A 13086-nucleotide genomic window follows, 5' to 3' on the forward strand; every position below is an offset into this window, starting at 1 on the left:
CAGAACTCCCAAATGGCTCATTCATTTTGGGGGAACAAGTTAGATACCTTTGGAGCATGCAGTCATTCTTCTGGTATGACTGACTTATATTCTGAGATAATTATAACTTAATGGTTCCATCATGAATGCAGGGCCTGTTGGGGATGAGATCTTGGAATTTTTTAAGCTGGAATGCTGCATTTATAAAAATTGCAGTTCCTGCATTTTACACTGCCAAATGGAATTTGATTTTACAGAAGGCTTCCTTTTTTAGGGTGGGATCGCTTTGGTGAGCCTGGTCAGTCATTCAGATAGTAGGCAGGTATGAATCCAGAAGGTACTACAGACAGGATTTTAACTGTTTAGTAATATAAATTGGGTGCATTTTAAAACAGATTATGCCTACACAGAGGCATATATAGACAAAAAGTGCCCTATGCCTGAGATCACTGTTGGGTTTGAAAGATGTCTATAAATATTCTGAACAGTTCTCAGCAAATCAGCGGGCATAAGTGGCCTGATCTTCCCTTGACTTGTCACTAAAGGAAAACCTTTGGTTAGAAATTAGACAGAGTTTGATCCCGCATGCCCTGCATTGGACCATAGGAGACCTTTGTAGTGTAATTTAAGTTGGGAATAGGCCAAACGTTGGCTAAATGCTTTGTATTGTGATGGTCTTCTTCAGGCCATAGGGTCCAGAGTCCATTCTGTAGAGATGGGCGTGGGATTCCCTCTGAGAAAAACGAATGTCCCAGCTCCATTCAGAGGCAGAAAAGGGGTTGTATGCTTGGGGAATGAATTTCCTCCTTTTTCTGTGGCTAAAGGTTCTGGGTTCCGGGGTAGGGTAATGAAGCATGCCACAGCTCCCCACCTCGAAGCTGCTGAGATGCTTGGAACGGGCTGATGATCAGTGAGCAGCCATGTCTGGGAGTGGATATAAGCCGCTTTCTACCTGGGGTCTTCCCTACGCCTCCAACAAGGTCTTTACAGCGCTCAGCTCCACGTGATCTGTGCTGTGAGAAATTGGATGGAGCAGTGTCCCGTCTCACAGCTTGGAGTTGCAGGATGAGTTACCATCCACAGAGGAGGAACAACAGCTGTTCCCAGAAGATCAAGCACCTCTCTGCATTATCAGCAGCGCCAGAGGCCTGGGAGCAACAGAAGTCAAGGACAAGCCATGGAGCAGCACGTTCCAGAGCACAGGTGAGCAGGTCCCACGTTCAATGCTCAGGAATATTTAGTGATAACTCTTGGAGTGGGCTGAACTCCAGCAAATAAGGGGGGATAGGTAATTATGCCGTGATGATTTGGGCATTCAAAGAAGAGTAATTTTATTTTGTAGGCATTGGTTATTGAGGAAGATGACACAGTTACATTATTGACTATATAACTTTGTCTTAAGGTCCTCAATTTTATCCTATGGCTATTGGGATTTAGAATTACTTTGAGTATATAAAATACTATTTTCTATAGGGAGTTATTGTCAGGGAATAATTCAGTTACCAAAAAAATCTGGCTTTGTGCTCTGACCAACAGAAATTTGCTTATAAACATTTCCATTTTTATGGACAAAAGCAAGAATCTGCTTTGGGGCTTCCCTGGTGGCACAGTGGTTAAGAATCCGCCTGCCAGTGCAGGGGACAAGGGTTCAAGCCCTGGGCTGGGAAGATCCCACATGCTGTGGAGCAACTAAGCCCGTGCACCACAACCACTGAGCCTGCACTCTAGAGCCTGCGAGCCACAACTACTGAAGCCCGTGTGCCACAACTACTGAAGCCCGCGCACCTAGAGCCCGTGCTCTGCAACAAGAGAAGCCACTGCAATGAGAAGCCCGCGCACCACAACGAAGAGTAGCCACTGCTCACAGCAACTAGAGAAAGCCCGCGCACAGCAACGAAGACCCAACACAGCCAAAATAAATAATAAATAAATAAATAGATTAAAAAAAACAATAATCTGCTTTGGTGTGTTAAAGGTTCTCTTTTTCACAGCTCTATTTAAGTACAAGTGGTTAGGCTTCTGTGGGACCTGACTTTCTTGCATTTATGTTGATGGTCTGCTAGGCAAACAATTGCATACCATGTCCGCAAGACTGAAACAACAGATGGAGAGCTAGAGCGGAAAGGTGCTTTTTCTGCTTCTGACATGATAATGTAGAAGAGAAAATTGGTTTTCTTTAAAGTAACCCCAAACACCATACAACAAAGCATTATCAAATTAAATACTGACACGAGTTAGTTGACTTCTTACTGAGTTATAAATTGCTATTTAACCATGGATATTCATAACTTTCATAAAATCTAAAGTATATATTTATAACACACCACCTTTTATTAAAAACACTTATTAAATGTTTACAATGGTTCTCTATAAAACTGGCACATGGGAAATGGCACATCCATCCTTAAAACTGCTTTTTGTTTAATTTGGTTATTTGCCTTTTACTTTATCAATATTTGAATTACTGACTAAAGGGAACTGACAACTATGGGGCCAGAAATAAATTATTACTGTTTGCTACACATAGCTCTCAGCTTGAATTATTAAATAAAGCTAAAATCATCATAACAACAACATTAATAATGAAAGCATTTAAAAAGCAAATGCATTTAGTTTTCACTTTTATTTTTGCCCTTTCTATATCGTCTGCAAAGAAATGGTCTTTAAATACTTGAAAACTATAGTCTGGCAACCAAAGATGAAAGGTCACTTTCCCCTCCTTCCCAGGCAACCGTGCAGGCAGTTCCAGGCATCCTACTCATCTGCTTTTTCCTCCCAGCACCATGGCTAAATGAACCATAGATGAGCTTTAAAAAATCACAAATGTAGTGGAGGAACAGCTCCCAAAATCAGGACACTGCATTAACATAGTTTAATGTCTGTTTTCATTCACAAACAGTTTAAGAGAAAGCAAAGCAAGATGCATCAGAGATCCCACAAACTAAGTGGTTGCCATCTTTAAAAAAAATAATAGATTTCAGCCAGGCACAAAGGTCTCCATGAAAACGGTGAGTTTAGATCCCCTTAAGCATCATTTGTGCAACACAAAAATCCATCCCACTAGCCTGTCTAGCAAATCTTACTTTTCTACTCTTCATTTTTTTGCCCTGAATTTGTATCTTAATCCTCAGCTATCTGTATCTTATTATTTAAACATCCTGGAAAATTGCAAAATAATTTAAAAACTGAATTTAGGGCTCTGTTTCCTTGATATTCACAGGGGAGAGAGATTCAAGGTTGTGTAGAGTTCATATTTAAGGCCAGCTTAATTTTATTTCAAAGATGGACAGTTGTTTAACAAACATGAGTTTATTCAAATTGTTTCATTTTTTGAAATGAGAGTGCAATTCAACAGAAGTAAAAAAAAAAATGTGGTAAAATCGAACCAAGAAAAGGCTCACAGAAAAGAGAATGTTTGGATGCTGATTTAAAGCTAACTTTTATATACTGATATCCACCCACACCCACATCTAGCACCTCGAGGTGTGATTAATCTAGTATTTGTTTGGAGTATGCCATTTCTTCATTGGCTTATTAAGAGACATTATCCTGTATGCCATTGGGTTGTGAAATTACTCTAACTCCCGCAGTGAACCTGTGTTAAATAAATTATTGTCAAAGACAATCTCAGTCTCTGAGCATAATTTGCTGTCTGGAAACCAAACAATAAATTACGTTTTCCCCAAGCATACATGTACTCAACAAAAATGTCAGTGTTTTCAAAGATGACTTTCATTTCAAAGGTACATATTTCAGGGACTAATTTTATTATTTTTAATGAAAATTTAAATAAATAATAAAAAAGTGTTTTGGTTCCTAATTATGTAACCATGTTTTTAAAAAATGTGTTCAATGTTTTTTCCGTACTCTATGTTGACATTTTCATTTGATCAGTTCTATAACTTCTAAAGCTTATGTACTCAAATCACAAACTATAAAGGTATATGGCTGAAATTTGTTTAAAAATTATTATTTACTCTATATAATATGTTAAAAACACCATACATGTTAGAGCACATAAGTAGAGGTTCAAAAATATGTTTTAATGAATGAATGAATACATGATGATGTAGTCAGTAAAAGACTATGTCATCTGACAAGTATTTAATCATATGGAAGCATAGCTGCAATATATTTCTGAATTTTAATTCTGGTTAATTCTTGAGCATGTAATTATAGAAGTTTCCTATTTTTTTTCTTTTACATTTTCACAGTTCTAAAATTTCCACTAAAATCAATGATTTTTTAAATATGAGGTATGGTTTTTAAGCTATTACAAAACTACAAAATATAAAATTCAACCTGTAAAAATATTTGTAAAGTGTAATGTGGTAAAATGAAACTAGCCTGAGGCACAAAGAGAGTGGCTGTGGAGCGTATCTACTTTGCTGGAATCTCATTGCTAGCATTAGTCCTATTAGGTAGGCTGGCAAACCAAATTTTGGCGAGAGGCTGTAAAGGACTGGGGAAAATCATGAGGACATAGAGCAGCTTGGGAGAAGGTTGAGGGAATCTGTGAGAGAGAAGACACTGATGCTGAGGAGATAAACCTAACAGTAGTTAGGTGAAACTTGGGAAACTACAGAGATTTTTTTTAGAAAGTTTAACTGTGTGACATGTGATATAATCTCTTCTTATCTTCCCAAAACTTTAGTAAATATCTCCGTTCCTCTTCCAAGTTTAATTGAAAAACTGTCTATATTGTCCTCATTGTCATACATTGCCACGTGTAAATTCACAAAGTACAGAAAGAATCTACCAAAGGTAACGCAAAATGAGTTCTACAATTTAATATTCATGTCATGATTGACTCTGAGGAATTGTCATTTATTAAGTAAATAATTAAATTAAATACTTTTATTCATTCATTAAATAAAACTTAGTAGAATTTGTTGGCATTTATTAAATAAAACTTAAATACTCAGTAGTCATGTGGATATTCTATGACCATATATTCAGCTACAGTTTTAGGTAGTTTAAAAATAAATGGTAACTGGGCTTCCCTGGTGGCGCAGTGGTTGGGAATCTGCCTGCCAATGCAGGGGACACGGGTTCGAGCCCTGGTCTGGGAGGATCCCACATGCCACGGAGCAACTAAGCCCGTGAGCCACAACTGCTGAGCCTGGGCGTCTGGAGCCTGTGCTCTGCAATGGGAGGGGCCGCGACAGTGAGAGGCCCACACACCGCGATGAAGAGTGGCCCCCGCTCTCCACAACTGGAGAAAGCCCTCACACAGAAACAAAGACCCAACACAGCCGAAAACAAATAAATAAATTAAAAAGAAGAGTATTACACCTTTAAAAAAATAAAATAAAAAAATAAAATAAAATAAAAATAAATGGTAACATAGTAGCATAGTATTTAAGAGCACAGATTTTAGATGAAGCTCTACTTGGATTTGAAACCCATTTTTACAAGGTACTGTGCTTTACCTTAGGCAAGTTATTGAAGTTATTTGAATCATAGCTTCCTTATCTGAAAGACAAGGCTAAAAGTACCTACTCCATAGCATTATTGAAAGGAGTATACAATGCCCATGAAATGTTTGGCACAGGCCCTGAGAAATCAACAAATCTTAATTATAATGTAAGCTCAATGAGGGAGAGAATATTTATATCTTTTGATCACTGTTGTATGGCTAGCACACAGAAATGTCAATAAATATTTTTTGAATGAATTGATGAGTGTTGTTATTATCAGTAATTATTTCAATAATTAAAGTGCCAACTTAAATATAGTATATCTGGAAACATATGTATACAGGGAATATATGATATTGAGGGAGTTTAACAGCACTTGTCCCTCTGTGCTGTCTCCATCCAGGCTGAGAGCTTCTAATTGTCATTTAAAGGTTCCCTGGGGGAGTCAGGGTAGCAGGGTGAACTGGCCCTAAGTACTCCCTGGTCTGTAGATGATAACAACTCTTAGCTTTATCACATCAATTAATAAATGTATACAAAGTTGCAAATGGTTTCAAAACTTTTTCATGGATCTCCATCAACTAATTTTGCAAGCTCAGTACTGAAATCTACAGTTTTAGAATTCCTCTATTTTTACTACAAGCTGTCCTACTGTTTCTCAGAATAAATATTTTTAGACATTATGTAGAAACACTCCTTAAGCCAGTCTTGTAAAGGCATAGGAAGACATATCTGGAGCTGGAAGCGGGAAGTTGGTGAATATGGTTAGTGGTGGATTTTGTGTGCCCAGGCAAGTTCTGAAGAATCTGTTCTGAAATACCTACACCTTGTGGGATCCCAGAGGCATCATCTCCAACCCATATGGCATGGCATCCACCTGAGAGCAAAAAGGCAAACGGCCTACAGATTTTGGAGGAGAAGTTGTGAGGGCTAGACAGATGATAGAACTAAATACCAGGATGCTCTAAAATTCCTTGCATTGTAGGTACACCAAAACATCAAGCCATGTCCCACTGTATCGTAGCTTCTACACCCATTGCTCGTTCTTCCTGACTGCCTAGTTGCTATCTATCAGTTGCTGAGTGCACCCTTAATGTCTCAGCCTTCTTCAAAGTTCTTTGTGGACTCACTCCTCTTCTCAGTTCATTCCGTCCTCAGTGATTTCATCCACTGTTGTGTGTCGCAAGGCCGGAAATTCCGTGTGCTGCCTTGACATCTCTGAGCCTCACAGGGTCCCAAAGGCCTAGCCACGATTCCCCCTGCTTTTGCAAGATATGCTCCCGACCCAGTGGGGAAAGCTCCACACCCAGGTAGTTCCCATATCGGCTGGACTGGCTGCAGTCCACCTGGTCCTTAACCAGAATTATTCAAACAAACCAATTACATCCTCGCATATGAATGAAGGGCTAATCCGCATTCTTGTCACTACAAAACCTACCTCCCCCAGTTCCTCCTGGTTCCCTCAGCTCCTGAGTGTGACCCATGTGTGGTCCTGCATGATGTGCCATGTCCTCCTTTCCTGGGCTGTGAGTATATGTGACTAATAACTGCTGCCAATCTCATCTGGCCAGAACTGGGTATTGTGTGTTCAGGTATCTCATACTATTTAGGCCAGAGAATCCCTCCTTCGTCCCTTATGCAAGGGTGCTGAGATTAATATATTATTCCAATGTCAGGAGAGCCACTGGCTTCAGGAGAGGTTAGGAGAAGTCAGTTCTTGTTCAGAAAACCACAAAGGGAGGGCATTGGCTCACTTCCACTCATTTCCCTAGAGAAGAGCATTTCCAAAGTTCTCTGAAAATGAGAGGCACTATTTAGTACCTCCTTAAGTTCTTAGCAAACACCTAGTATTAATTCACCAGGGAGAGCTGCTTAAATTTTCCACAAAAGGGTACACATGTATTCAGGATTTAGATTTGCCTTCCTCATTCTTTTTTTTTTTTTTTGCAGTATGCAGGCCTCTCACTGCTGTGGCCTCTCCCATTGCAGAGCACAGGCTCCAGACGCGCAGGCTCAGTGGCCATGGCTCACGGGCCCAGCCGCTCCACAGCACTTGGGATCCTCCCAGACTGGGGCACGAACCCGTGTCCCCTGCATCGGCAGGCGAACTCTCAACAGCTGCGCCACCAGGGAAGCCCTGCCTTCCTCATTCTTAGTCATGCTATGAGAGCCATAATTCTTGGACTCATGAACCATTTTTCTGACATTACTTTTGTCCAGTAACACTTTTAATAGCAGCTGAATTTGTATATGAGCCCAGGCCCTTGTAATCCACTGGTCTTGCCATCCCACAGGAGCAACTGGCCTCGTATGGTGCTGGAATAGTGTGCTGAGACTTCTATATAGGAGACAGAAGCCTGCAAGGCTGGAGGGCTGTCTGAGAGAAGGCAGATCAAGCTCTGGACCCACAAGCAACCTATGGTGCCATTCCCCCAGGCCAGGATGTGTAGACAGTGACTCCTCCCATTCTTATACCTAAAAAGACAATTACAGATTTTTTTTCCTGTCTTTCCCCTCAGAGCTGGGCGTGGAGGGTGTGAAGGTTAAAGTACTCAAGGCAAGAACACCTGTCCCATGGAACAGTGTCACAGTTCTGTTAAATTGGAAACTGACATTGATCATTGTCTCCTGCCCATTTTTAGGTCTTTGGGCAACAAAACTGATAGCTGACCACTAAGGTTATAGTTTAGGTTCCAGACAGGACTATGGCCAAATGGATCTCACCTTTCAGTGATAAGGTGACTGATAGCACTATGTTACCCTGTGCTGGGCAAAGCATTTCTTCATCTGAGCAAACCAACAGTGTGTGCTAGCTGTGGAAAAAGCAGCAGATTGTTCTACTTATTCTGTTTGTCCGAAAGGTAAATCCTACTCCCTTGTTTCCACTGCTCTATGCCCCAGGAGGCTGAAACCCATAGACTGCGTCACTGTGGTTTTCTTGCTCTCTGGCTGGCAGATAGCTTTGGCCAATGAGAGACAGCAGACAGAAATTAAAGAGCAGAAGGAGACAGTATATAATTCCGTGACACAGCACGAGGCGCTCTCCAATCAGCCTCTAGTCCCTGAGCCTCACCTGCATCCAGATTCTCTGTTATGGCCTCTACAAACATCTCCTGAGAAAAATTCATTTAGGAGGATCCCAACCAAATCTCTCTTTCTGCCTCCATCTCTGTCTGTTTCTGTCCGTCTGTCTCTCTCTTTTTGCCAGCCAGTCCCCTTTTGAATTTTGCATTTGTGATGCTTGAGACCTCATGCTCCCAGTACGTGAGGGATATTTTCCTCCTGTAAGTTCAGCACAACACCGAACCTCTGTGAGGAGGCCCTCTCTGGGCTTGAACCCACCCAGAATCTCACGTGAGTCCACACCTCCCCCCTCGGCGGGTGATGGGTCAGAGGTCACACGAGTGCATGTGGTGCCTCCCACAGCAGTCAGTCCTCTGCGGATGGTCAGGCCACCCCTGGGAGATGTGGAGTATGGGTACCAATCACTCTGGGGAGTCAGCCAAGATTAGCCAAGCATCTCACTGGTGAGCAGGCTTCCCCACACCCACACTGCTCCTGTCGCCCAGCTCTCCCTGTCCCCCCTCCAGCTTAGCTCCCGCTCTGGATGCCCAATTTCCCACGCATGTCCATTTCCAATGTCACCCAGTGAGCATCTGGCTCTCCCAGCACATCCCTTTGGGAAGCTCTCCTTGTGAGTGCCCTCGCAGTTGACCTAGGAGCTGGCCTCACTTCAGTCCAGTGGATTTTCTCCACCCAGCTGTGGCCTGAACAGTTGTGCTTCACATGGCACAAATAAAGGGAACTGGGGATTCCACTTCTTTGGGGAAAATAACAAGAACAAGTACCTTTAGAAGGTCTTGAAGGTACGATGTTCCCATTTCTAAATGCCTTGTGCTCTGATGTTTTCATATTAAATAGAACCAACAAAGACTCTTTGATGCTGTAGAATATCTAAATGATATTCTCATGAGCATCAAAATTTTAAAAAGAGTATCCTAAATGTCCCCCTGCCCCGACTCATGACCTGTTCTTAATGTCTTCTCACCAGGATAAGCAACCAGGTTTTAGAGGGGAACACAGTGGATGTCTTTCCAAAACACCTAGGGGACAGGAGACTTGGGTCCTTGAGTGACCTAGAACTACATAACTATTCCCTTGCTTTTTTGGGGGGGGATTAAAGGTGAAAGAAATCTGACATGCAGTGTGATATCACCATCTCTGCTGTGTCTGAGAGCCCCTGCATAGACTGTTAGGATGAATAGAATCCCCTCTCCAGTGTAACCCAGGAAAACTATCGGTATAAAAAAATATCAAGCCAAGGGCTTCCCTGGTGACGCAGTGGTTGAGAGTCCGCCTGCTGATGCAGTGGACACAGGTTCGTGCCCCGGTCTGGGAGGATCCCACATGCCACGGAGCGGCTGGGTCCGTGAGCCATGGCCGCTGAGCCTGTGCGTCCGGAGACTGTGCTCCACAACGGGAAAGGCCACAGCAGTGAGAGGCCCGCGTACCGCAAAAAAAAAAAAAAAAAAAAAAAAAAAAAATCAAGCCAAAAGGAGTGAAAATGCAGCTATTATTTTAACAGCTGAAACAAGGGAGGAGTTTGTTATTCTACATTTTGTTGTCTTTTTTTTTTCTAAACTTAAATTTTAGAAAAAGAATTTTTTTTCTAAAATTTTATGACTTTTTGGCCCTGCATCCACAGGTACTTGGACAATCCACAGCACTTCTGTGCCTCCCCAGTTGCCTATCAAGTAAAAAGATCAGAATATTTTTGGTGACCTTCTTGGATGTTAGCCATTTTTCTTTCTTCTTGATGGTCGATGTAGGCGTGTCAGGACTGACTTCAGAGGTTCCTTTATCCATGACCGGTTGACATCACAAACGGCTTCAGGAAGACAGCACAACCGAGACGGCCTGGAAAAGATGATGAAACCCATTTAATCCAGTGGATCCTGGGGCCTCTTGCCCTCACGATCTCCCTGCCACACTCACACATCACTTCTCTATAAGCAAACGACAGTCCCATGCCCTTCCCCCTTTTCTCTAGTAGGGTTGGGGTTCATCAGGTGGAGTAGTATGGTGATGGTACAAAACAATATTACATTACCTTGGTATATCTGGATACCTTGCCTCCCAGACCACTCAGGTTTCTCTGGAAGGAGTACCCTGAAGAGATGGCAGGAAGTGAGAGGGAGAGTTCTCTCTCTCCCTGTCTTATTCTGAGTGCCAGGACCTGATTGCTCAGAACCAAGAGGAGTCATGATGACTCACAATGCCTCTCAGAACTTTCTGACCACATACCATAGATATCACCACCTAGATTATCTCTGGTGCAAGGCTAAACAGTGAGTGACTGAGAGGTGCTGGAAAAGGGGCAAATACTACCCATATTTGGGTACCATCTTCATATCTGTTCCCTGGAGGGGATACTCATTTCTCTTGGCCTCAGAGATCTTCCATGGCTTATTCAAAATCCCTCTATTAAAACATCTCCTGTAAGCGCAAGAGGGAGGGGATATGGGGATATATGTGTATGTATATGTATAGCTGATTCACTTTGTTATACAGCAGAAACCAACACACCATTGTAAAGCAATTATACTCCTGTAAAGATGTTAAAAAAAAAGTCTCCTGTGTGAGGAGTTAGCAACACCCATTGCATATCAATAGGTCCACTGGGCAACATTCAGCAATTTTGGTCTCAAGTTCCAAACAGGAACTTAGCCCCAGGTAGAATTTTCTGCTTCCTTCTCAATATCTGGATACAGCCTTGTCCACAACTCTGAAATTACTTTTATAACACACAATTCAGAAGTGGGGTGTTTAATTGTAGAAATTTTGGCTGTGAGTAACCATACTTCTCAAGCCATATTACCTTGCAAGTCTCTGATATAGAGCAATATAGTTAACATTAATGAGTGATCCTAGTGGCTATTGTCTATCAGTAGGACATGGATTCTCACAGGCTATAAGAGGGGTAATGGTGAGGACAGGGCTTTGTTGGTGGTGGTGGGGTTTTTTTGTTATTAGTGCTGTCCTAAGAGTCTAACATGACTATTATGATGAAATTTAACATATTCCTACACTGGTGACCCTACTGTGGTCAATCTTATATGATAACTGAAGAAAGTTGAGGCATGGAGGTCTATGAGATAGATCCAGGTCAAACACTCCCTTCCTTGAGTGGCAGAGAAGGCTCAGGCATCCAGATTTCCTCCCATCCCATATAGAACCATGGAAAAATCACTAAGATACTGTGTTCAGTGTCTAAAAGAAATTAGAGAGGCATGAGAACTGTTATTAGTGTACAGTATTTTATTAACAAAAGGAAGTGGCAAAACTGTCTTTTTCTTAAGGGTTTGCCTTCCTGGAAAAACCAAGGCAAGTAGATCAGGAAAGCTTGGTTGATATAAGTTAAACACATAAAAAATAAATAAATTTTGCATACTCTTCTAATAATTAGGAAATATAATAGAAATAAAATGTCATGTTCAACATATCCCAAGCATTGTAAAACACCTATAGATATAATTAACTTTTTAAAGAACATAGGGAAAATATGCATGAAACTTTTTATGAGCTTCCTGTTTGGACACTAAAATAATATTTTAAAATAACTTTCTTTTGGAAAGGAAGACTAATTTTTGGAATGGTGTCAATTCTTCTCTAAATTAATCTATGAATTCAGTGCAATCCCAGTCATAAATCACAACAGGATTTTGATTGTGTATGTGGAACTGGAGGACTAGATTATAAAATTACCTTGAAGAGAAAATGTGAGGGATTAGTCTGGGGGGAGAGGTGTCATACTATATATTAAAATTTATAGAATTAGCAATTGAAACAGGAATTGATTAAGTATGTCAATGGAACAAAATAGAAATTCTAAAAATATTTTCATATATATGTGGGAATCAAAGAAATGATAAAGCTGGCATTTCAAATCAGATGTTGCCTCAAGGCAGTATCTTGTGATCAAATATGTGTGTGTGTGTGTGTGTCTACACATGGACACGTGTGTGTTAGGGAGATGGAAATGCAGAGGGGCTTTTGGGGCCAGTTGGTATTTTTCCTACAGGTAATTCTGGATTCCATCATCTTTCACAGGTTTTCTCAGTCGTCCTCTCTTCCCGAAGCCATCTGTGGCATCAACCAGTCATGGATAAAGAAGCCTCTGAAATCAGTCCCAGGAAGCCCACACCTGTCATGAGAAGGATGGAAGATGAATACCTAAAACCCTCCCTGGCCCCCAAAAACATGCTGATCTTTTTACTTGGTAGGCAACTGGAGGCACAGAAATGATGAGGAGCTGACAAAGTGGCTGTGGACGCTGACACAAAAAACACCAGGGTGGAGTTGGCCTTTACCTAAAAGTCATGTGACTTACCCACCTATAATCCGCGAGGATTATGAAAAAATACAAGAAAATGGTGTGGATCAATAAGTCTTTCCCCGATGGATCTAAAAATTGAAGCTGTTTCCACGTTTTTTGGTTTGATGTGTTTTTTGCTCATGCACCATCTGTACTTCTGACCCTTCTCCATGCTACCTGAAGGCCACAAACGTGAACTTTGGCTACTCACCTTTGGAGAATGTTTACTCACATAGAGTCTGGGGGTTTGGAGCCAAGAGGGGCCCTCTTGAGAGAAGCTGGGAAAGATTCTGCGTTTACAAGTGGAAAGTG

This window comes from Mesoplodon densirostris, chromosome X (genome assembly GCF_025265405.1).
Source record: "Mesoplodon densirostris isolate mMesDen1 chromosome X, mMesDen1 primary haplotype, whole genome shotgun sequence".
Lineage (NCBI taxonomy): Eukaryota > Metazoa > Chordata > Mammalia > Artiodactyla > Ziphiidae > Mesoplodon > Mesoplodon densirostris.